The sequence below is a fragment of the Lichenostomus cassidix genome, chromosome 1 (genome assembly GCF_008360975.1).
Source record: "Lichenostomus cassidix isolate B80296 chromosome 1, HeHo_3.0, whole genome shotgun sequence".
NCBI classification, from domain to species: domain Eukaryota; kingdom Metazoa; phylum Chordata; class Aves; order Passeriformes; family Meliphagidae; genus Lichenostomus; species Lichenostomus cassidix.
Genome location: NC_139479.1, coordinates 60,050,684 through 60,076,873, shown reverse-complemented (window position 1 = coordinate 60,076,873; position 26,190 = coordinate 60,050,684). Strand labels below are relative to the sequence as shown.

At 42.0% G+C, this 26,190-nt stretch overlaps 1 long non-coding RNA gene across 1 annotated transcript; it reads left to right on the top strand.

The window, feature by feature from the left end:
* Positions 1-669: 669 nt before the first annotated feature.
* On the top strand, positions 670-11,926 carry LOC146444701 (uncharacterized). The gene is made up of 3 exons (XR_014851857.1): positions 670-831; positions 5,020-5,181; positions 10,900-11,926. It is a non-coding gene; the product is annotated as an uncharacterized LOC146444701 (long non-coding RNA).
* The last annotated feature ends 14,264 nt before the right edge of the window (positions 11,927-26,190 follow it).

Here is a 26,190-nt window from a genome sequence, read left to right as displayed (position 1 = left end):
GGGAGAGACACCACCACTCTGCACTGTAAATGTATTAAGCAAAGATGGATGGTGAGGGAGCCAGGTGGGAGCTTCATGCTAAAACACACAGGATCTGGCAGGTCTGAGGACTGCAGCTGATTCCAGGGAGGAGTTGTGTTTAACATTTCTGAGCTGGAAGGACAGGTTAGTCATGCACATGGCCTAAAGCAAGGAAGACGAAGAGATGAAAGCTGGGGAATCCCAAAGAGATGAGAGGTGCAGCTACACACACCCCAGTAAAGTAAATCCCAAACTTCACTTCGGGAAGGGCAGCTTGCTCTGGTGTAAGAAGAAGCACACAAACTTGAGTGCTTGTCCAAGTGAACATCCGCCAATGGCATATTTACATTCTTCCCCGTATTAACAGTGCAGACATGTTTTTGTCTTCTGCTTAGCCAGCTGAGCAGCTGCTTACATCTGATACAGCCTGATGCAGGGGTGAGCATGGCTGCGGCAAACAGCATTCCCTCTGTTATCCTCAATGCTCCTGTACTTGTGTGTGTGTGTGTGTGTGTGTGTGTGTGTGTGTGTGTGGAGGCACATCCCATGGAGTTTGTCCTGAGAGGGTAGGGGTGACTGAAACAGAGCAGATTGAAATAGTAATTTTTACTAATTTTCTTATTGTATGGGCAGCAGATCCATGAAAAGCTTGGAGGTTACTGGTAATCTGCCTGTCCAAACCGTTGGAAACCAACCATTGGAAACCAACCTAGAATCCTCCAGGGTCCTCTCTGGGTGATCATGGGGAAAGTTGTAATTTGTGGAAGAGAACAAGCAGAGCTCTCACCACCCAAGTGATCAGAAAAGGAGGTGAGTTCAGCTAAGTCAAAGCAGAACCCATGCCTAAGTTATGTAAGTTAACGTCCATTACATCTGTACGAACAAGAGGATGGCACAGTCACCTGTGATACTCTTCTGGGTGCTTTCTCTTACCCATCACTGCACACAAGACTGTCTGAGATCATGAAACTGCTAATTCTGTCTTGGAGTAACTGAGGTACCCTCTTGACAAAGGGTAGTAAGTACTGGGCAGGTCATACACAACAATATGTCATTTAGGAAAAACTTGCTTGTCAGCCTACATCACCATATTGTAGCAAAGTTTTGGTTTCTACATGCTAGGTAGACAGACAAACAAGAAGAGATTGAGCATTTGGGCTGGTTGTGTGGTAAAGACCTGTCCTACTCATGCAGAAACACTATCCAAATCACAGAGGATCAGGAAAACCAGCTACAGGCTCCCTGAATTTCTGTATGAAGCAATCACAGTTACACAACTCATAATTGAGTTTACTGCACTTAACTCTCTGTTCTTTATTACAGTGTTGACTAATGAAGCCTTACTTTAGAATAAAACCCCACTTCTGGTAACACTGTGGTGTTAATATAATTATTCATTGTCTGTGTGTTGTGTTTGTGCCAGTGCTGAAGAGCAGATGTTACGCATGAAATCTGAAGAGTTTATTATAAGCAAAAATAATTAGCTTCCTGTTCTGTAGGAACAAGTCTCTTGTCCACCAGACTAATTAGAACTTCAGTCAGTCTTGTGTCGTGTTGCAACCAAATCTCTGAAATGTTATTTTTTAAGGTTTGAAGATTTGACAGTGAGGCAACTCATGTGGATAGATGAAAAGACTGACTACTTTCATTTATCTCTGTATCATCTTATTCACTGAAGTGTTATTATACAGCTAAGATGCTACTATAATTATTTTTACCTGTTTCTGTTATATATTATAACAAAATTTCTTTTTAAATCTGTAGGGTCTAGAAGTTCCAGTGTGCAGAGGCAGAATTAAAATTTTCTATAATCCAGGGAAACTTGAAGGTTAAGTCAAAAGCAGACAGATTCCACTTTAGGAAAGATTTGAATCAGTTCTAGAGCCATCAAGTATACCAATGAGAATGATCAAACATCTGGGAATGGACAGGGTAACCTTTTTCAAGCACATGAAAGACTGTTCCAAATAACAAAGGAATTAATCTTCCCTCCAGTATTTGTGTTAGATAGGACAGGAATTAACCTGCAGCAATGATGATTTCACTGAAACATGAGAGAAAACCTCTCTAATTGCAAGGACAGTGAAGCAGTGGAATAGACTTTCTAAAAAAAACTGCAGATAATGTTTTTGCAAGCAAGTCAGACACCTGCCATCATTGTGGATGCTGCTGTGAGATATGATTAGATGACACTTCAGGATTCCTTCTGCTTTGTTACTGTATGGGATAGCTGGGCAGGCTGTCAAGGCAGAGGAATAGATGTTCTGAGATGGGTGAGGGTCAGAACAATAGGAGAACTGCCTAGGGTCACTAGGACAGGTGCTGGCCAGAGGCTCTAGCCATGACATGTCAGGAGAGGAGCTACTTTAGGACCAGACTTGGCTCTTGGGGGGGTCTAAAATGCAGTTTTAAAGAATCTATGTTGTAAAAGAATTTGAGTCCCCATGCTATATTTGAAAAGCATATCTGACTATGGTGCCAGGCAAACACAAAAAAGGAAGATCGTCACTGCCAGAGAAGGGTCCACACCCAAATTTTTCAGCACCAGGGTGTTGAGAGCCAATCAGCCTCATACAAAGCTTTATCTGCAAAGCACAATGGTTGGTGGATAATGGTGACTTATTTTTCTAAGTAGGTCCCTGCTCACACAGTTTGCAAATGAAAACTCAGCCTAAAATCCTGAGGGTAGGACCTGTCACTGCAAAATGTGCCATACCCAGAATGAAGGAGAGGAGTGAGGGCAGGCACCCAGATATTTTGGGATGTAGTGCTCTCTCCAGAGAGCTGCCAGCTGCTAGACTGAGAGATCACCAAATCTTTCACTGTATCTGCTCAGAGAGGCAGGCTAAAAGAGCTGGGATCAGTTCATATGAATCTCTCCCCAGGTCTCTGTTGTGCAATGCTAGTTTCTGTTCCTCTTCTTGCAATAATAAGCTGCAACTGCTACTTCAGGGATTCTACAAAGGGTGCAGTTTATGTAATATCCATTTAGAAATGACAAAGCTTTCTTTTTTGGGCCTTTCATGTAGTAGTCCACCCACATGCAGGCGGTGCACACAAATGACGTATCACCCGGGGGCTGAGACTTGCTGCAGAAATTGATAGTAAGCTGTTGTTATTCTAATTATGTGGCTGTCTTCCTTAATTAAAGCTATGCCACAGGTCATTTACCCTGGTGCAGAGTCCATGAACATTAATCCTGGCAGTGTTTTGGAATCAGAGAGTTCTCATTAGCATAGGATTGCCTGTGAGGGAAATATAATCATCTGAAACCCTTTACAAAGGAATGTAAATTAGCATCCATGCCTCCCATGTACTATTGACATAGTGAATTATTTTACTGGATAGAAATGAAAATGAGCACAGAGAAACAGCACTCATAACTGCAGCTCAGGCTGTATCGTGTTTGCAGTGGGGATTTGTGTGTGTGTGTGTCTCTAACCGCAGCCAGAAACTCCAATAATCACCTCTGATGGCTCACCAGCTCTTGAAGCTCACGCTCCTCCCCTTTCAAAGCACTGCAATCTGTTTACACTGAAGTAATGACTAAGAATAAAAAACAGATTTTGGGATGCCTTATTAATCTTGGTGGGCTTCACTCAGAAGCATGGAGCCCCATATTTGGAGCTGATTTAGTTTTGGGAGTGGCTTCTGAACTCCGTTGTAATAACAGGAATAATCTTCAACTTGTCTAATCAAGCAATGTGCAAACTTTTGTTTGGTCACAAATCACATTTCAAAATAGATCTGCAGTTTTGCAAAGACTGAAACAGGCCCCAGGTAGAGAGAAAAAAAAAGGCTGCTTTTTACCAAGCACTGATTCCACAGATCAACAAGAACATCACCCACAGCTAATCAAAAAAACATCCCTCCAAGGAGATAAGCAAACAGTGATTGCCCATGCTAGAGCTGAAGAGAGGGACACCAAATCCAGGAAGAGAAGCCAGATGTTCTGACTGCTGGTCTCCTACTCCATCCATCCCATACCACTGCCTGTGCATTATGTGATTATAGCAGGATAGAAATAATAGATGCAGTTCTACAATAGGAATTGTTCTTCTACAGAGTCAAGTTCTTTTTTACTTAGAATAATTGCTTCCCTGGCACAGACCCCATCCTGCTCAAAATCCAAGCAATGACCATGGCTGATAGCCAACTATGGCCAATAGTACTGTAGCTATATTTTTGGAAATTCGTTTGCAAAACAAATGGTTTTGCTCCTGACAGCAAAATATAGTCAGGACATTAGGCTGTGATATAAAGCAATAAAATATTTCACCAGTGCGTATTAAAATGCTGTATTATTCTACATGGATATAATCAGAGTCATTCTCACAGTGAAAAAAAAAAGTTAGGAAGTGGTAGGATTAGTCCTGTTTTCCTCAAAGTTAAAGAGACCATTTCTAATGTGTGACACTGCTAGCAATATTTACTGGAAGAAGGGAAAAAAACCCACCTAAAAATGGGAAATAGTACATTAAAAATGGGCAAAAACACCTGTTGATCTTATGGGTTGTATTTAGACTGTGGTAAAGCAGTCTGGAATAAAGCAATTCCATTTCTATTTAATTTATGTTATTATATTGATAGGATCACCAGTAGCACAGTGTCCAAGTAGTTCACAACACAGAGGTGCTATTACAAATAAAATGTTACAGATGAAGAAATAAAAGTCCAAATTCTCAAAGATATTAAAGTATACAGACAAGATATCTTGACAAAGTGACTTGCACTATGGTCAGTCAGGAAATCAAATTCAGGTTTCTCGCTCCTTCAGCAGCACTCACACAACTGGCTCAAGGTTCACTTTCAGTAGGATGGTTTTGCTTTTGTTACAATATAAAATAATTTAAACCAAGACCACATGATGTTACTGAGTCCTATTCTGTGAGTTTAAGAACTGTTCAATCTCAGTTCCACTCTGAGGAAAGTAACATGTCCAAAGTGATCTTGTATGTGTGTGTTTGTTAACAACTCACAACTGATTTATTTTCCCAGGCACACCTCTGCTTTTAGCAGCCATGTGCTCCTGATCTCCAGTCATTATCAAGTGGTAATTCCAAACCACCCTACTGTCATCAGAATTATTCGATCTTCAGGGTGAGAGGACAATGAAGGTTGTGGACACTTCCACAGAGCATCTGAATGTCATAACAGAAGGTAGGGAGATGACAAAGAGGTTCCTTACACAAAGAGAGGTTCAATGTTCTGAGGTATTTAACATTTTTTTGTATTTTGCTGGGGGTAAAAAAAAAGTTGGAGCATCAGTTAACAAAAAATGAAGACAGGGCCATAGATTAGTTTTGGGAAGGAAAAATTCAAACAATCTCAACTGCTGTCTACAATCAAACTTCTGCTCCTGTTTCGATATCTAAAATATCTGGGGTGAATAGGCAGCAGTGCTGGTTTTAATTCTATGGCATTAACGAATAAGGCAAAGTTGTGGCAGCAGGACTTTTGACAAAGGTGATCACCAAAATCAATCAGATATGTATAAGTCCATAGGACAAGATAAGATTAATAATATGGGGCTGACAGAGGTGGTATCACTGCAAGTACATTCCCTGTCATCCCTGAGAGGCCATGGTAATCAGGCAAGATTCCCAATGACTGAAAAAAGGCAAAAGTCACGAATGTTTCTTGAAGAAAGCCAAGAAGGAGAAGCCTTCTTGAGGAAGCAAGACCTTCTTGAGAGGTGAGATCTTCTGCCCTACAAGCCGGTACATCTCACTTTCAGTCCATGTAAAGGTTATAGAGATATATTATATACAAAGGTTTCATTTCCAGGCATGAAAAGGACAATAGCATGATTTGATTTAGCCAGCATGGATTTTCTGAGGGTAGATCATGTCTCACTAATCTGGTTTTCCTCTATGATCAGATGACCAGCTTAGGGGACGATGGGAGAACAGATGATGTTAACTTTTGAAAGTTCTTGAACATAGTCTCCTGAAGTATCCTTACAGCTAAACTGGTCAGGCATTGACTGTGTAAGTGGACAGTAAGCTGGACTAAAATTTGGCTGGACCTTTGGATTCAAAGGCTGGTTGTGAGCAGCATGAAATCCACGTAGCATCCAGGTCATGGAACAATGCTGTCTGTTCAATGTCTTTACCCATGACCTGAATGATGGGACAGAACTCACTCTCAGCAAATTCATGGATGATACCAAATTAGAGAGAGCAGTTGATAAGCTGGAGAGTCAAGGCATTGTTTGGAAGAAAAACAGCAGGTTGGAGAGAGAAGCTGACAAGAACCACAACCTTCAAAAAAGGCAAAGTGCTGCATGTGGGACACAGTCACTCCATGCCCCACTATGGGCTGGGTGTCAGCTAGACAGAAAGCAGCTTTCCAGGGAAGGATTGGGGTGATATCCTGGAGAGCAGCTTTAATATGAGCCAACAGTGTGCCATTTCTGCAAAGAGGGACAGCCACACAATAGGATCTCTCAACAAAAGTTGAGTGCTGCCAGCAGGTCAGCAGCACAACCCTTTGCTCAGAACCTGGTGAGACAACATCTACAGTAGTATCTCCAATTTGAGATATGCAAGGGTTAGCCCAGAGGAGGGCAATCAAGGTGGTCAGGGTGCTGGAGCACTCAGCACATGAGAAAAGGCTGAGATTTGCTGTGGGGAAATTACTGGAGTGGCTGACTACAACTGCTTGAAGAGAAAGCTATAGAGAAAACTTTCTTCTCAGAGCTGCACAAAACCAGGAAAAAGACATGCTGCAGCATGCTCGTTCTTGTTATGTGTCACAAAAAAAAGACCATTCTGCAGGTGATAAAATATTGGATAGATGTCCCAGAAGAGCTGTCTCCAAAGGTATCATGTTTGGAGATACTCAGAGCTTGATTGGACACAGCTCTGAGCAAGATGGTGTAGCTTGATGCTGCACTGAACAGCAGGTAGGACTAGATGACCTGGTGAGGTCACTTTCAGCTGAAATTATCACATGATTTTGCAAGTCCAGGTGAGCCCAATGACTTGCATTTGTATTTTGAGAAGATAGCAAGCCCTAACCTGAAAATTTAAGAAGTCAGAAAAGCACTTTCTACTATAATAGCTGGGTTTCAGCCACGGTGATCGAAATGAGCTCTTCCTCCCCTCTCAAATTACCTTCTCAGCTGTGATACACGAAAGAAACAATGACTGCACAGAAATCAGAGATAACCAAGTTTTACTTTATGTACATAACACCCCTGCCTAAAAAGCAGATGACCATTTCAATGTGCTTTATTAGATATGCTGTCTAGGCTCTCATAAATTTGGATCACTTGTCAATACCCCCTGGGAGGGTCCTCAGGGCACATCCAATTTTTTATGAAGTGCTGACATAGTCCCTAATATAGCCTCAATGGGCCCTCCAGTCATCACAGAAACACAAATGCTAAGATATCCTAAAAAAACATGGTACACATGGTACACACTTTTACTCTCGCAAGTAATTTTGGAGAGACAGCTGGGTCATTCCCTCGCCCTCTATTTTCATTAAGGGAAGAAGCCCTTAAAATGCTGACTGCAAGGGTAGAAGGGACAAACGTAATTCCCAGCAAGCTGCTTGGGTGTGGGGGGGTGAGTCCTCAGCTTCCCTATGGAGAGCTGGAACATGAGGAGGGCAGGGAGCCTTGGGGTGAACACAACTGGCTGTCCTTCCCCAACTTTTGCTCCGGGATCCAAGCTAAGTGGATCCAAGTTAACTTTTGCAACCAGTTGCTGTTTTCATACCTGCACCACCGTGTTGATCCCTAAGTTTATATTGCTCAGACCACACAGGAAAAAAGACAGCTGTTCTCCTAAATGAAGTGTTGTGGGGCTGCATGGACGTTGCTCAGAGGATCTTTTTGACCTTTCTTTCCCTGCCTTCATTCTCCACCCAGCAATTCACAGCAGATGAGTGTTGTTGATAGGAACAGTGCTGTTTCAGAGACAGTGTGATGGGGCTCAGGGGGATGTCCCCCCACAGACACCAAGATCAAGGCTGGTCAAAAGTTAGACAAGGCTGCATTCGGCTTTTCTGACAGTGGACTGCAGCTGGTGGGTCTTTTTCTGCCACAAAAAAAGAAGGAAGGAGGTGGCTGCTTCTTCATGCACCACAGGGCATGAAGGGCTGTGGGAGGAGAAGCTGCCTCTTCTTCCCGGTGCAAACACAGCCCTCATTGCCTCAGCCTCTGCCTTGGCTGCCATGGGCCACCAGGCTCGGAAGCCTTGACAAAGTGGTGATGGGCAATTTTGCAGGTCTGCCAACCAACTCCCCTCAGCAGCTGCTTTCTTTACCTGTGCTTTGTCAACTGTGGAGGAAAATGCCTGGGACCAAGGCAAGCATCGAAACCCAAGCTGACACAGCTCATTTAAGCTTGGCAGAGAATAGCCCTTCTGGATTCAAAGCCAGTGAAAGGATGGGACTGGCAAAAGGACTCTTTGCTGCCTGTATTTCTTTAGAAAACTTTGTTTGTTGTGCTAAGAGTCTTGGGACAAGGGCCTTAGAGAGAAGAAGGGCAGAACTACAAGAATTTGACTCTGATCTTGAGAGGAGAGAGAAAGCAGGCTACATTATATGTGTGGGTTTGTTTTGGTGTTTTTCTAAAAACACAAAGGACAGAGAAAGCAATGTAGATTACTACACAGCAGGGATGTGCAGCCATAGACTCCCATCCATGTCCATGGGGAGTCCTTCCAGCTCTTCACTGCTGGGGTCAGCCTGGCCCAGTCTACCTCAAACTTCCTGAAACAGAGAGCAAAGACAATTAAAACATTGCAAGTGCACTTCATGCAAGGTCCACATGGATAACATAGGAATATTGACTTCAGTGGGACTTAGCTAACCTATATAACTTCAGGAAAGTGGACTAGAGGGTCTCACCAAATGCTGTAGGGCTGGGTCCCTCCTCCAGGCATGGTGTCTGACTTTAGGCTACTGATTACTCTGTGCGTGTGAGATATCAAGTCATCTGACCGACAAAAACTAAACATTCCTCAGGCTGTCAACCACAGAACCATCTTCTTTAAATGTATCTAAACTAAACCAATTTCGTTACCAACATGCTGACAAACCCTTCATCTTGCTTAAAGACAGAAATTGCAATTCTGGGCTTGGAAAGATGAAGGAAGGAAGTGGATTCACTAGGCAAAGCAGACAGTGGCCACACAAAAACTGTTACATGTGGGAGACTCCCAGTTCCTGAAGTAGGATTCACACATCATGATCAGGTTGAGATGGCAGAGCACCCCTGAAGTCATTCCTGTCACCTCAGTCTCCTCCAGAAAGGAGATGTGGCATCCTGCTTATGTCCCCAGTCTGCATGATGTGGATGCTGAGACTCTTGGCAGATCTTCCTGCCTAGCCCCTGGTGGGCCCACATCAGCCACAGCAGTGCTCAGATAAGGACTGGGAGAACTACTGGGGTGATGTGTGGTCAAAAACTGAAGGAACTGAATTAATGGAAAGTGCAGAACTGACTTCTGTCTGACAGAATTCGAAATGTGTCTTTTTTGCCAGTTTATTTTTATATCTTTCTTAAGACTTATTAAATTGGCTTTAAAAACACAACCACTAACCATTAAATATCCAGATTTCCAGACTTCCAGGTTAAAAAAAATACATTTTTTTTCAGAAAGTGAAAATAGACATGATTTAGATATCAACCTATATAACACCATTTGCTAGAAACATTGTTCATAGCATGGCAAACACAAATACTGGATTAATTTAAAGTTGCAGAATTTTCCAGCTAAGTTTCATTTCTGGAGAAAAAAAAAAAGAAAGAAAAAAAAAGAAGAAAAGCATTGTTTGTAACTCTAAAAATGGAATCATTTGAGCATCTGGAAGCACAAATGTAATCTCAAAACCAAAAGTAAGACAGGAGGGGAAAACCAAACCAAACAAACACTTCCTATCAAATCCAAATGCTGTAAATGACGAAAAACTCCTTCCCGTGTTTGGATGCAACCCTGGATTGTTTAGAGCGTTTTGAGTTACCAATTCACCCTTCACAGAAACCTGTGATTCAAACACTAATGTTTGATAGACTTATGTGGGCAATCCCGCGATTTTGGGGACTGAGATTACGTGGAAATGCCCTTTTTTCCCGTGTACGTGCCCAGCCGAGGCAGGGGGCACCTGCCTCCCTCTCAGGGCAGCCCTGCGACTGTACCCGTAGGGTCGCTTTTTGGATCCCCGGGAGGCTGCGATTTGGCTTCCCGAGCAGTGGCGGATGCTATCCCCGGGCGGTGGCGGTGCTGTCCCCGGGCGGTGCTGTCCCCGGGCGGTGGCTGTGCTGTCCCCGGGCGGTCGTAGTGCCATCCCCGGGCGGTCTCGATGCCATCCCCGGGCGGTGGCGGTGCCATCCCTGGGCGGTCTCGATGCCATCCCCGGGCGGTGGCGGTGCTGTCCCCGGGCGGTGGCGGTGCCGTCCCCGGGCGGTGGCGGTGCTGTCCCCGGGCGGTCGCGCCCCGCGTGTCCGGGCGGACGGTGCCTCTCCGTGGTGCCGCGCCGGCACTGCAGGCTCGGGGGGAGCAGCCCCGCCAGCCCCGGCAGCCTCCCCCGCTCCGGACAAAGGGAAGGGGAAAGGCTGGGGGCTGCAATGACAGCTGTCATCTCCGGGCATGGGCTCCAGCACGGCCGGGCTCCGAGGATGTTTTGCCCAAGCTGCCGAAGGTTGGCCAGCCTGGGGTGGGCTTCATTTCTTAAAACACTGGCTCAGTGTGATGGGGCTTAAGCTTAGCCTGAAAGGGTTCGTTGTGGGAACCAATGAGTCAACAAAAAAATGCCCTCCTGAGCAGTGAGGACCCCATGTTACAGAGGATCTAGGTCGGGTGAGGACCAAGTGAAATTAGATGAAAATTCCTCCTCTTTTTTATTTTTTTTTAATCTGTCCAGATCAATCTGAGGATTCAGGATGAGGATGTTTATAAGAAGCCTTGTTTGGTAAACCCAGGACTTGCAGAGCCTTGTGTTGTGCTGCAGCTGCTATTTACAGTGGATTCTTAAGGAGGAATTTCAGTAAGAGACCAGGAGGAGCCGGAGACAGGAAGATGTAGTTCAAGGCCCTGTTCCCAGCTTGCCAAGAGGACTGGGGCCGCCAGCCCCTCTCCAGCCCCTTGTGTCCCTTACCTGCCTCTGCTCTGCCCCTCTGCTGCTCCTGACACAGTGAAGCAGTGCCTAGCACAGAGGGACATCCATCTAGGAGCTGCCATCACGCAGATGACATCAGGAATAGAGCTAACAGATGGCAGGTCTGAAGAGAAGCCACTGCCACCGATGCAGGCTGGCAAGCAAACATTCCTGCTCTGGCAGCTGGAACAACGGTAGCGCAAATGAAACATGAACAATTTCCTCCCCGCCAGCAAAGCAAATAGCTCCGGGGAGAGCCCAGGGAGAATAATTGTCAGCCTCCTCTAGGTATCATGGGAACACAGGCCATTCAGTAATCCCCTAGTAAACAACTGCTTCTTATTTTTAATGCAGAATAAAACCCCAAGAATCTAAGAGTGGGTACTGCGCAATTGCTGAATTAGCTGCACCAGTGCCCCCCTCCTCCTGACCTTTCACTGAAAATCATTGAAGTGTGGCATGCAGGAGTTCTACTGTAGCCAAAACGGGCTCATAATAGAGGGTGAATCTCCTGTCAGAGAACAATGCAGATAGGACAAATACTCAACATTCTTCTTGCTTCTGTCTTTGAAGAAGATGCTGATCATTAGAGCAGTGAAATTCCTTCTTCTGTTGGGATTCAGCCAGGTCTCTTTGTCTTCAGATGACTCTTTTCTTTTTTTAATATTTTCCTTTAGTTATGGTTAAAATATACTGTAGCCTTATAGCATGTACAACAAGCTTGCTGGTATGCCCCCAGAAACTTTCAGCAGCAGCAAGCAGGGACAGGGTTGATGTTGGCATTCACAATGAACATGGGTTATCTCCACTGGTATTCAGAGAGCTACTAAAATGCAGAAACTCTGTAAGCCTCAATAAAGTCAAAATCTTGTAAATACTTGCTGGTAATTCATAAAAATATACTCATAACTGGCGTTATTCGATTCAATGGGACTACTCCTCACAGAGGGAAATGTGTCAGACTCCCAGAATATCTGCACTCAGGCTTTCCAGCAGCAGCTAGTTATGGATACAAAGGGAGTAATAAAAGAATAAGGTAGGCATACCTCCCTGATGTATTTTCACAGTTTGCAGTAACTTCCTATGCCACTGGCACAGTACCTGACTTTTTGGCTCCTATTACAGGGAATGCTCCTTTTACCTCTTGTGAAATTCAGTACACACATCTGTCATCATCCCAGCAGGTACCAGGATTCCCTCCAAGCGGGGGTCTCAACTATGATCACTTTATGCCATGGGCTCTTCTTCACTTATATTTGCAGATTAGCCTGTTTAAGAGGTTTCTCTGAAATAAAGGGCTTGTGTAACAATGATGCAGTGTATGTATGACTATCAGCTTTTTCTGTCTGCAGGAATCCACTGAGCAATATTCCTCTGGCTCTGGTATAAGAAAACTGAGGAATACAAAACCGCCATGAACAAACACTGTAATGAGCACAGCTGCTGTTAAAAAAAAAAAAAAAGGCAAGATATTACTATATCCAGGGCTTGGAGAGCAACCACTCTTCATACCCTGCAGCCTGGCACAGGCAGACCAAGACAAGATAATGAGAGGCCTGCTCAGCTCTTATCAAAATTTTTCTTTTGCTTTCTTTTCCTTGGTCCTCACTCTCCCTTACCTTCACTGGTAAAACCCTGCTCTCATTTCCTCAGACATGGGTGCAGCAGAAATAGCATGGGAAGGAAGCATGTTTTCCTCTCCTAGATTACTGGCACCCTGGAGCACCACTCCAAAATTAATTCTTCAGCCAATATCTCTCATCCAGCCTCAGGAGTGCAAAAAGCCACAGAGACAGACATGAATCACAGGTGATGCCTCTAAACCTCTTTTTATCCTCCCTTCAATCTGATTCAAGGATGGTGCAAGAAAACCCAGCACATTCCTGTAATGGCAAATAATAACTAGAAAGCCTCTGGCATTTCTCAGAGAAAGACCTGAATATATTTTGCCAGGACGGTTGGTTGAACACCACTGCAGTTCCATAACCCTTCATTTCTGTACACAAAGCCTCAAAACCATTCAGGTCTTCGGAGAGAGCAGAGAGGTAGGAAATGAGGGGGGTCTGCCTTGCGATGTGAGCAGCATCCAGGCTGCCCAGGACTTTGGCACATCTCCTCCCTGTGATGGGGAGGATTTGGTTTCCATAGCAGCAACAGCATGATTCCCCCCCCCACCCCCCTCCACTCCAGGACTTGTATTCCACAAATGCACAGGAGTTATATTTCACCCCAAGGCTTTCATTTTCCTGCTGCATGGTTTTGTCGTGCTCCAGCAGGTCTGCCTTTTTCCGCCTTTTTCTGACACTGGTTTGGGGAGCGAGGGGGGGGCCATGGGGATGCTGTGCAAGCATCACTCTTGCCTCCCTCTCCCTCTTAACACCGCTCCACAAAAGACGCAGTGTTCCCTGTCCCCAGCTGACTCATCTTCGCTGAGATCCCCCTTTTCCTTGCCTGTCTCCAGTGATCAGCTCACGCATGCCTGGCTTTCCATTACAGAGCAGAGCTGTGTGCAAGTGCCAGGCGCCCGCACAAAGCTGGAGCGCTGCCTGCAGAGGAAATGTCAATACAGGAACACCAGGCTATTTACAAAACCCCTCTTTATCCTGTGACACAGATGCATGGAGCTGTAAAACAGTTGTACCTGCATATACTCCCCTTTTGATTTTACCCACATGAAGTGTACAGTGACTCTTGTTTCTCTTGATGAAGAGGACTTCTTTTTGTCAGTACAAAAGAGAGGGAAACATGTTCAGAAATAGGATGGCATAACTGCAAACCACACCAGCTATTCTAGGGACTCGTAGGAGGATCTGAAAAGCAAAGCCAATTCATTTTCTGCAGCTGATCTGACTTCAAAACAAGTGCTCCTTTAGTTGTACACATTTGACATTTATCTGCTTCAGAACCAAGAAACTGACCTGTGCTCTTATTAATATCATAAAGTGTTTTCTTCTTCAGTGTGGAGTCAATACAGACAAGAAGCCAAATTCTCCCTGATTTTAGCAAGTTTCCCAAGATAAGTGTGCATGGTATGATGTGCATGTGTGCCGATGTTCTGTGTGCTCTGGGACATCTCAACCAACATATCCAGGGCAAATGCATGCCAAGGAGCCCTAGTGGCAGCTGGGATGGGGAAGCTGAGGCTCAGCACTGGGCAGAAGCAATCCCCAGCTTTTAGATCACAGCTGGCACTGGTCCTACCAACACAGAGGCTGCCAGGCTGAGCCTGCTTTTGGTGCAGGCTCACCATATAGGGAGAAAAGGATATAGTGCCCGGCACAGCTTGGTGCCTTGCCTCTCATGGAGCTCTCAGCCCATCCTTCCACCAGTGGGAAGAGCACAGCTTGGCATCCACCCACACTCAAATACTAGTCAAGGCTATTCCCACTGCTCGTACCAGATTGTTCCCACACTTTGGGCAAGTTAATGTCTCTTCATTTCGGAGACAGAGAGTTCACTTATGAGCATAAAGAGGTTTTTTCACCACTCAGTTGTTATTTATAGTCACTAATGTTCCTAAGCACCTGGAGAGAAGTGGCTTCACCATTGCTTTATTGCTTTTAGTAATACCACTGGACTTATGTGGTGGAAAAGCCCCAAAGACTGCACTCATGAATCAAGACCTCCTTGTGGAAAGTGATGCTGAGATAAATTTGACCACAAGAATCCCATTAATTTCCATATGTCACTGAATTCTCCAGTCATCTTGGAAGAGCCTTTTTCTGGACAGCAACATCTGTTCTGGCTCAGAAAGATGGTAGTAAACATCACATCTTAATTAAAACTCTGTGTACAATTTTGGGAGACATACTGGTACCTCCTAGGAAAAAAAATAATCTTAATGGCTTTGTTCCCATGTACTGACAAAAAACGCCTGTTAATGTCCTTGTTTTGGCAAATGCCAAGTCCCCATTTGTCAGAGTCAGAATGGAGTTTGGAGGAAAGGCAGGAAAAGGACTCTGACTCCTCTTGGCGGTGTCCCTTGGCTGAGAAAATAGCTTTAATTTTCACAACTACATTGGTAAGAAAGCCTCTCTAGATGAGCTTTCAGAGTGTACAGATGTAGGTCACAGGTTTAGCATGAGATTTGTTAGGTAGACTCTACCTTTCCTTTCACTGCACTTAAATATATCTCTAAATATAATGTGGTTTTTTTCAACCAGGCACAAAGCAGGGTGATCCTGCTACCTTAGCTATTACTTTATCAGTCAGGGTCACAAATTGACTGCGATGCAAATATTTCTTATTCTCAGTTTCCCTTTCTTGCAGACCTGCAACAGGACTAGTGTAGTGATAATCTCATTCAAATATGAATCAAAGAGCTTCTGTGGTTTCCACATCCCATAAAGTTCCTCTGAGGTCAAACAGCCTGTGAGTTCTGGATCCCCACTGCCAAAACAGAAGGTAAAATAGGTGCTGGTCTTCTTATCTAAATGCTGTGTAGGTGCACAAACCTGAGCTAAGTACACCTTTTGTAGCCAGTGTTGCAACCTGTCAGACCTAAAAAGCACAGTATGAAAATGAGCAGCACCCAGCTTTTCTCTCCTGACTATAAAGGAGGTCTTGGTTGACTAAATCAAGTGTAAATATCAGTATAAATTACATGTGTCTGAAGTCAAAGAGTCACAGAATGATTTAAGGTAGGCTGGAACTCCAAAGCCCTACTCAGAGCAGGGCAAACTTCGAAGTTAGATCAGATTGCTGAAGTCCTTGTCTAGCTGAGTTTTTATATTTCCATGTCTGCAGACATCATTGCCTTGCTGAGTAACACCCTCACTGGGAAGGAAAAAACCAATTTCCATGCAATCAGAATTTCCCTTGACATAACAGCTAACTGCTGCTCCTTTTTCCATCACTATGCAGCGTGAGATCCTTTCACTCAGTGTTAGTCTGACTCTGACTTTCTCTAAAATCCTCCATTAAAGAGGGCTATAAAGGTGGGAGCAAATCCCATCCTTGGTTCCCCAGTTACAGGGCAACAATCAGCTGTGTATTCTTTCAAAACGCAGCAAACCCCAAAATGTTTTATATTAAGCAGTGCATGCTCAAATGCTGGGATTTCCCAGAAAAGCTTTTTTGTCAATCAGAATTTATATCCAGCACTAGTGCTGAAGTGGGAAGATTTATGCTAGACCACTAATTTATTTTCTATTTTGGGTTCATCCTTCCTTTGATAGCTGAGCTGGATTTACACCTCTTGGCATAATCTGATGTTGGTAAAAACATGAATTTTGCTCTTGGAGGCATAGCACAAAGGCTGTTCTACAATACAGGATATAACTCTTTCCCTGTAGGTCTTTCAGTCTATATAAAGCACAGCGTAGCTGAGTACAAAGCAGATAGAAAGAGCACATAGGTCACGACTGCATGACTGTGACTGTGTAATGAATCCTGTGAGTATATTTTGATTTTAAGTTGCAGTCTGTTTTGACTAGTTCCATTTCTTTCTTTTTTTCTTTTAGAAGTGACCTGTTTGTTGTTTCAAAAAAAAATTAATAAACAAATCAAACCAATCCAAACCTCATCCTAATAGATTTCTGTTTCTGTTAAGTAACTTAGTACGATAGTGCAGTAAGTCAGCTCTACAAATTAAATATAAAAAAGCTGATATTCATAATTTTTTTTTGTTATGGATGGTGTTGACATAAATGCTGACCATAACTAAGAGCTTATTCTGAAGTCCATATGCTTTTGCTGAAAGCAAATGAATGATCGCACAGCCTTACTTTCAGGAAAGTCTAAAACTGCAAAAATGAAGTGGATAGAATTAATAAAAAAACCAGAAGCTTCATGATTTGTGTCCTTGTGAAAGCCTAGGCAGATCATTTAATAGAGTTTTATTTTACAAAGAAAATAGGAGCTGCATAAATATGTAAATGAGCCATCCAAGAATGAGCAAGCGGGAGAAATATTATTGCTATTTGGCTGGCTGGCATGATATATATATATTAACAAAAACATGCTCGGAGTCATACATGGCCCTTGTGTGCATTTTTAAACACAGATGCATAGCTGAAAGTGTGTGCCTATGCATGCAAATAAGTGATAAAAATACGGATGGAAGCATATGTATTCAAATGAGTTGGCACCTCTATTCAAACAGCAAAGAAAGCTGTGTGTCATGATTTCCTCTAAATTCCAAGAATCTTTCTTCCAGGACTTGTCTGCATGTTCTCAAGAACAAAACAATCCCTTCTGAGATACTGGAGACCTTCAACTTCATTGCTATGTTTCACATTTTCTGCCAATAATTCTGTGCTTCTGCTCAAAATATTTTCCATGTAAGACTTCCATATATTGATCCTACCACTATATTCTTCCACAACAGTACTAATTCTTGTTTTCATTCAGGAGTAGTTTCTTTGTTAATCAGTATGGAGTAAAGTTTGGCCTCTTTAAGATGTCCCCCTATAGACTGATGAAATCATTGGTTTTCCCGGTCCAGATCACAGAGAACCCTTCCCGGTGTGTTAGGCTTGAACAACACCATCATCATCACCACCAGAAAATAGCATCATCTCAGTTTACATCTGACATGATGAAAAAAATAAGAAGTTAACACTAGATAATGGAGAAGGAAGTCTGCAATGCAGATCATTGAACAAATAATAAAGGGGAGGCCATGGCAGATTGGCTTTTGGCTAACAATACTCCATCCTCCACCTGTTTTTTATGGGAGATGTGCTCCCTATAAACAAAGCAAATTTTCCACTCCAAACTACATGGGATTGTTCACTTCAGTATTTAAACACACTCTCTTTGATAATGATTTTACATATTGTATTCTTGTTTTCACAGGTTTTATTAATTGTTTGCTGGCACTTATTCTCCCACCAGGTGAACTTTGAACTTGTGTCCATGAAACACACTTTCAGCTCCCCAGCAGCTGGGGGAAAGTAATTCCTACTTCTCCAGTCAAAGGACTAATCAGATCAATCACAGCTGATTAGTAATTTAAAACACAAACCATGACATCCACAAAACCTTTGCTTGTGATCAATCCTCAAAGCTGAACATTTTAAATACTTTCCAACTCAAAATACACCTATGAAATCTACAGTCTGCAAACAGGAGAAAAAAATGCTACAGCAATTTCAAATTGTTCCCTCTCTTTACTACAAAATTAATAAGAATTAAAATGTTGCTTCCCACAATGGACAAGGCAGGAAAAAGGAAACAACCCAAAATTTCTTGAGCTGTTCTGTAGAAAGTGCATATTCAAAATTTGAGAATCCTGACATTCCTATCCCTTAAAAAAGACTTTTGAGAGGCATGAGTGTCTCAAGCTTTTACAGTACAGCTCCAAAACAAACTCTGTCTCCCAAGACTCATGAAAAGGCACTGTTTTCTCATTGTAGATGCTGTGCTTTTGGGGCTCTCTATGACAAATGCAAACTCTGCTGCACATAGTAGGCAAAGCCATGGTATTTCCATTTTTTGGTGTCTCTTAGAAATCTCCCCTTCTCCTTCCTCAGATTTGAGAGCCTCTGGTGTGTGCCTTATGGCTCTGAACTTTTGGGATGGTGCTTTCAGGGCCTGGAAATGTGGCACAATCCTACAGGCCTCTTGGTCTGTAGATCTCAAATATCCAGACCCTTCAGGTATTTCTGCCTCTTCTGCAGAGTTGCCTATTTTGTGAGCTATGCTATTGGCATTGCTATCTCTGTTAGTGTCATTGCCCAGGAAGAAGAATAGAAATACTATAAATTCACAGATTGCAAGTTTTTCCTTAATGTTTTCCTATGGGAAGTAGAGAATAAATCAGGATATTTAACTGATCATTCAAAATCTTGAAGAATCTACTACTACCAATATGTCTGAGATTCTCATCCTTTCTTTTTCACCTAGAGCTAGGTAAGATCAAGAATATCAGAAATGTCTATTGCTTCAAAAGCAGTAGTGGTCAAGATGCTTGGCAACATCGTAGTGCACAAATTAGAGCTAAATTTAGAGTATATAGGATGCAAAAAAATCTGCTTTGCCTATTCCATGTGTTTTTATCGGAATCCAAGATAAATGATTTATTTCTCTTCATGGTCTACCTTTTCTCAGCACTGCAGTCTTGCCCAGAGTCTTAGGTTGCTGCCATGTAAGTAAGGAGTAGTTTCACCATATTTGTACCTCTTGTCCTCTCTGCCCTTCTAGGACTGATCAGGAGGTCAATCTGCCTTATTCACTGTGAAATAACTTCTGCCACAGTAATTAATACAGCTGAGATTAGAAAAGTTAGTAAGTATTCACAGAGGAGAGCACTTGCCCCCTATACTCAAGATATTCAGATGGGGCCTCATAGCAGCAGGGACCCTAGATATCTAAGCAAGAAGTTTAGGATTTGTTCCATAACAAAAATGAAAAGATTCTTCAAATTTTAGACTCTCATCTCTTTAGCCAAACATACATTGTGCCATTTATTCTTACAGCTAGCTTCAGAGAAATATGGAAAATCTTTCAAGTCTAGTGAATTGGGCTGTTAGCCAAGCTGAACGAAATTTCAAAAAGCAGTTTCTCTTCCGTATTTTCAGTCCAGAAATACAGCTGCAGTGGGCAAGGGCAGATTTGTCCTTCATTGTGATTATTCTGGCCACAGTGAGGTCCAGAGTCCTGCATGCAGATAATACATGCAGTTCTCATTATCTGCCTCCCACCATTAACTGTGGTCCTCTCCCTGCCTGCATAGATTGGAAGCTTGTAAGTGCATGGTATGCCTGTAGCAGGGTTTAAACTGGGGATGAAGAAAGAAGAGAACTGAGACATGTCTATAAGCATTCAATACTCCAGCCCTTCCAGGTTCTGGGGAAAAATCCTGACCACACAAAGAAACCTCAATAGCTTTAGCAACTGTTGTAAATAGCTACACACAGGAAGATGCTTGGCAGGACCACTCTCTGCTCGGAGAGAAACAATAAGGTAGGGGGCCATGTTTCCCCATGGATAAACTCTTCCTGCACTAAATCTTTAATAGGCAGGTGTAGAAATGTCTTCATCATCATAATGCTGTCTTTTTCTGCCTCTTGTGTCCAAGAGTGTCTCACCATGGATATTTGTTTCAGGCTAGCTGCATCCTAAATGAGATTTTTGTTCCCTGCTTCTGTTTGTGTATAACAGCCTCCAAGACTGCTGTGGAGCCAAGGAATGACTGGCTCCTTTTTCAGTCTCAGATATTGGCTCTGTAGAAAGTGGTTCATCATTAGCCTGAGCACTCTTTAACTCACTTGCTAAAAGGAATGCTGCTGTATTCCTCCTTTCTGATACAATTTATTACAGTGGGCAAACAACCTCATTCTTTCTTTCTAGCCTCTGCCCAGTTTGCTAGGGGTAAATGAATACACACAAACACATCCAGTCCTGATGTGAATATAATTCAAGAAATGAATTTTCAGTGTCACACATATGGGTATTTTTTCTCCCTGCAAAAATGGTGAAATTATTTCCATATTTTAGTTTCCTGGTGTCTGCTTTCCAACCTCAGACACTTAAGAAGTTTTTGCTTAAGTTATAAAAGCTATCCTGCCATAAATCTTGCGTTAGCCTCAAAAATACCAACTATTTTTCACTTTCTGGTTTGAGCCTCCTTCATGAAGATTGTTTCTGGAATGATGTGATGGATTATGAGTTATAGAAGGGGAGCCTAAAATAAATCCTAATTGAAGTGCAATAGGTTATGATTCTTTTGGAAAAGAGAGAATAGAGGGAGACCAAGGTCATTCAATTAGGGCTGCTTCAAGCTTTTTTTTTGTGTCAAAAAGCACAACTTTGCAAGCCTACCAGAAAAAACCAAGCCTCTGTACAAAGTTCAAATGTCTCTCTCCTTCTAAAACAGCATGTAAGTGAAAACTGATTAACATCTAATTGACATCCATAAAGCATACTTTGGAGAATTAAGAGCTGAAGACTCATCTTAAGAAAGACTAATGGAATCAAATGTTGTATGTAAAACTTAGCTAAACATTTATTGAAGGGAACATAATAATCTACACTCTATGAAGGAAATATTTACTGAAGGAATAAGAGGACTGGCTCATGCGGATAGATATACATAAATAGTAAGATGAGCTCATAGGCTCTTTTCAGCATAAATTGATATTTTAATATTTGTTTTAATTTGCAATGGTACTCCTTCAGTTTTAAAGTTTATTTCAGACTACTCTTAATATTCAAAACAGGACATGAAGAGCTGCTTCTAAAGTTGTATTGAAATATGTCATCCTGAAGATGTTGAAACCAGCTTTGCCTAAATCTTTACCCTTTCTCCTAAAAGAAAATTTAAGCTTGAGCAGTTCAACTTTCCCATTTTGTAGTGCCTGTATTTTCTAAAAGACTTTTATGTTAAATAATAATGTAAACTAATGAAGAGAGGTCAGCTGAATTTTACACTCCCTAACCAATATACACATAGTCAGTCCCTTCTTAAGAGGTCATCATTAAATGAAAATAGAGACATATAATTGTACGTAGCACAAGGCCCCAAAACCCAAACTGTGTCACTCTGATGAACTCATCTACTAGATAAGGAGAGTGAAGAATTGTCTGTAACTTTCCCAGTCTCATGAAAAGCAAAAAAATTGCTACTGACCCAGTCCCTTAAAGCTTAAATGAATGCAGGGTTGCTCAGGAGTTTTTTCTCAAAATATCTCACCATCATGGCACAATATTTTTGTCTCAATGCCATTTATACCAGCACCATATAGTTTGAACAAAAGCCATGACATAAACATCAGTATCAACTCTACATCCATGTTTCTGCCACTGCTAGCATGGAGTTATGCGAGCTGTGATGTTTCAGTGCTGGGGGAACTCATGGATCCAAGTTGCAGGGTAATTGAGGGAACTGAGAAAGATCTAAGTATCAAATACAGCAATAAACATCCACAAGCCTAAAGGATTCTCTCTATGGAGTTTTTTGATTGACTCACCTTTCATGTCCTGCAGCTTTTTCTGGGGATGATATAAAGAAGAAAGCAGAGAGTCAAAATAAAATCATCTGCATGACCCAGTTTTTTTTTAATGATAATTTTATGAAGCACTTACTAAAAGCACATATTAAAACCAACTGAAAGTATTTGAGTCACCTGTCACAATTTTGTTTTTACGGCTGACTTTTTTGTGATTCATTCCCGTGCAGGAAAATCAGCTTCACATATTGCTAAGAAAGATAACCAAAGCAGAACAGAAATGTTTTCCTTTAGCTGCAACATATGCTTCAATATTGCTTTAGGATGGAGCTCAGTGCCTCAAAGAGAAATGCTTAGGTATTTATTTTGGGCAGTTGTCATTGGAAAAATCACTTTCAACTGAAACATCTGACCAGAACTATGATTTTCTGCCTAAAAATATTGCATCACTTGACAAAAACTGAAATTATATATCTTGAAATATAAACATTGTTTTCAGGCTCCCTTATAAAATCCTTGTTCAGTTTTATGGTAGGCTTACCCCTCATTTTTATGCTGCAACTTATTTATTTCAGATGTTTAGACCTTTCCTACATGTAGAAAAGGGAACATCAGCAAAACAAACACAGCAGTTAGCAGCTGTGAATTACGTTTGCACAAAAAGAGAGAAAATGAACCCTTAGATAAAATTAACTGTGAAAAGAACTCTATTCGTTTAGTCACATATTGATTTTTGTCTCAGATCTCTTTTCAGCTGCAGGAATCAAATAGAAATCCATGCCATGTCCTTGCTCCTATGACTGTCAGAATTCAGGTTGCCCTGGAGACATGATGCTGCATTTGTAGAAGGATAAGAGAAAGAACTCAGTCCTGTTGTCCTTTGGGGGCCATGCTCCTGAAATTCTTCTGTAGGTCTTCTCTCCCCGCAGAGAGCTTGCAGACAGACAGCCAAGTATTTGTAATGTGAGATGCTACTGTAAATTAAAGGCTTACTAATGAAAGATCAGAGGGATCACTTTAAAAAGCTAGCTTCCTATTTCTCGGCATGCCTTTGGGAAATACATAATCATGTTTTTTAGCAGCACAGCCACAGGCACTGTATATTTAAAGCAAGCACAGCAGCAAAATCTCTGTGTCTTATAAAAAGACATTATGCTGAATAATGATTAGTAGCATCCTGGATATATAAATATACTCAATTAGGACAGTTCTTAAATCCATGCACATATCTATCCGAATCATTCATCTGGAAGGACTGGATAGTATCTGCTGGAAATGGAAAGTAGAACAAGCCAGACTCACAGGCAGAGCTTGTTCTTAGTCTTTGGAGGTATGTAAATCCCTCAGCAGGTCAATACATTATTTCCTCTGTCACATATAGGATTTACTGCTCCTGTCAGCACACTGTCCTGTTAATATTGTTGCACAAGAGGCTGGAGCTCAGGAAGGACTTTGGTACTCAGAGAACAAAAGCTTCACACACATGACATCAAGGCGAGTGCACACGCACAGCCCCTCTGGGCCTCGGGACAAATGAGTGCAGCTCATCTCCCTCTGCATCGCCCAGCAGCAAATTGAGCATGGAGTGGAAATGAGGACAGCAGTGAGAGAATCTAGGAATATTGACTTCTTTGCCATGTAAGCTGGAAAGTGGGAGCTCTTATGGACACCTATAAAATGGGAATGGTTTGGAGGATAGTGATAAAGATCCTGTGCTGAGAACAAGAAGTTTCACACTGCTGCTAAAAGAAAAGAAGCATGAGTACACAAAAGAAAGCAACAGTGGTGCTGTTGTCAAGGGCATCTGTGTCTTCCAACCCCCCATGACCAAATTCACAGTCTTCACAGGGTGATTGTGAATGGTGCTGGACAGAAATACAGTGATGCACAAGAGATAAGCATGAGGAAAACAAGACTGGAGGCAAAGATGACCACTTTACAAAACCATGTCACTGCTGGGGAGACATTTTCCTGCAATTGAATGCTTGTAATTTGGGAGGGATTACATACTTTCTGTGAGTCAAGATGTGCCCAAAAGCTTTGCTGAACATCCAGGCCCATGGCTTCTGAATTTGAAACCAATGACAAACACAGCTGTCAAATGCAGAACTGTGTTTCCCCTATCCTGTCTCTTCAGGTTGTCAGTAGAAAGAAACTAGCAGTCACTGATGAAATTAAACTCTACAAATGCATTAAAAACATTTTTCATCCAACTTCCTTAATAGTTTTCACCTTTGCCATACCTGTGGCAACAAATGCCATGGTTTGGATAAATATTTCACTAATTATCTCAGGCTTTGATCTATACCTCTGAAGTTGCACACTGCTTCCCCAGGAAGAAGGCTGTATTAGAGTTGCCCTGTTCTACTGGAATAGTGAATAAAGCTTTTCTCAGACATGTTATAGTACACTCCATTCAAGTATATAATGTGAATAAAGAGGCCCACATTAAGAATCTACAATAGTAAAAAATGTTAATTGCACAGTAACAACTATCAAAACCAATATTCAGTGTAATCATGTCTTGTGTTCACCTCAGGGCACACCATTATCATAATTAATAATGTTATTTAATAACAATAATAGGGCAAACACAGCTTATAAATTCAATGGATATTAGGTTAATAAATGGGATCTGATAATTAGTTAGGTACAACTGAACAATTTATGAAGCATTTTAGGAGCTTCCCTAGAGGGGGTGAATCGGGTGATGTGCTTGCCTCTTTCAGTGAGCAACAAAAATGAAAAGTAAATAAATAGAGATGTGAAACAGCCTAGTCTCCTTATCATGCCCTTCCTCTAAATGTTTTTATTTTAAAACCAGAATTAAAATGGCTTTTTAGCAAGGACTTTTGAAAGGAACTATGATTCAGAGCCTAGCCTGATTTGGGACTGAACTTTACAGTATTTTCTTATTGGTTGTGGCATTCTCCACCTCAGTCATCCATGTGCAAAAGACTCCTTCATGTCTTGAAAGGTTTACAGTCTATGTAATAAATTTAAAAGGGAAAAAAAAAACAACCCCAAAACAATTGTGGTAATGATTTGCCTTCTATAAAGTGAAGCCTTTGGTGTTTCTGCTCATTCTGATATTGTCTCCAGCTTGCACAGTCCTACCATGACCTGTAAATGGTATTTTTCTAAACATAAAAGCTCTAGTGTAATTCTTGAGCAGGTATGAACAAGCCAAGGCTTACTAACAGTATCATGTTAATGTGACTTATTTTACTGTTGAGCATTTGAACTGTGGTAAGTAGCACAGCTGCAAGGTCTTTCTACTTACTGTAAGAATAAATGCATTAGTTTAAAACCAACTTTGAGGTGAGATGGGATAACAACAAGTTCATGGGCCCCTATGATGCTTCAGCTGTCAAGTACCTTGCAAAACCAAGTATCTCAGCTGGTTTTTATGGCATACCCTTAATTCCCAAGGGAAGAGGGTTAAGTGAAGGGCACTGACAGACAAGCTTCGGCTAAGCTTTGGGTGCAGGGACTGAAAGCTATGTAGTGCTACTGCCTCTGCAGCTGCGGGAAGGATACTTTATTCACCTCACTGCTACATCAATCAGTATCCCTAAAGTGGTACAGATATCAGGGCAATGGGACAGAACTAAAAGATGAAGGTAGGCTGTTGGGTTGGTTTTTTTAACTAGTGCAGCAAGATAAGCCTGTCGGTGTCAATATAATTATACAATCCTATATTTAGCACAAGTCAATAACACACATAATACATGGCATACACACCATTAGCTGGTGTGCAGCAATGTGCTTGGGCAGTACTAAATTAAGCAGTGTGAGTGTTACCCCTGCTGGATCCTGAGCCTCCAGTTTGAAGACAGCTATGAACATCACCATAGTGAAGTTACAAGAGAAACAGAGAATGGTGAAAGCAAAGGAGAGGTTTTAAAAAGGTAACTGAAAATTGTCAAAGACTGAAGTGCTATAGCAGAGGAATATTATTTCTGAAGAAGTAGGATAGTTGGCAGAAGCATTTTTGTTTTAGTAGATGGTTACAGTCAGAGAACATACTCAGAGCCAGGTTCTTCTCTGAGAAATACCATTCACAGGTAAAAGGAAATTTTTTAAAAATGTGTGCTCTTCCAGAAGACAAGAAAAGCTCTAATTCTAGCTCTGAATCCAAATGAAAACGGATTGCTCTTGAAGC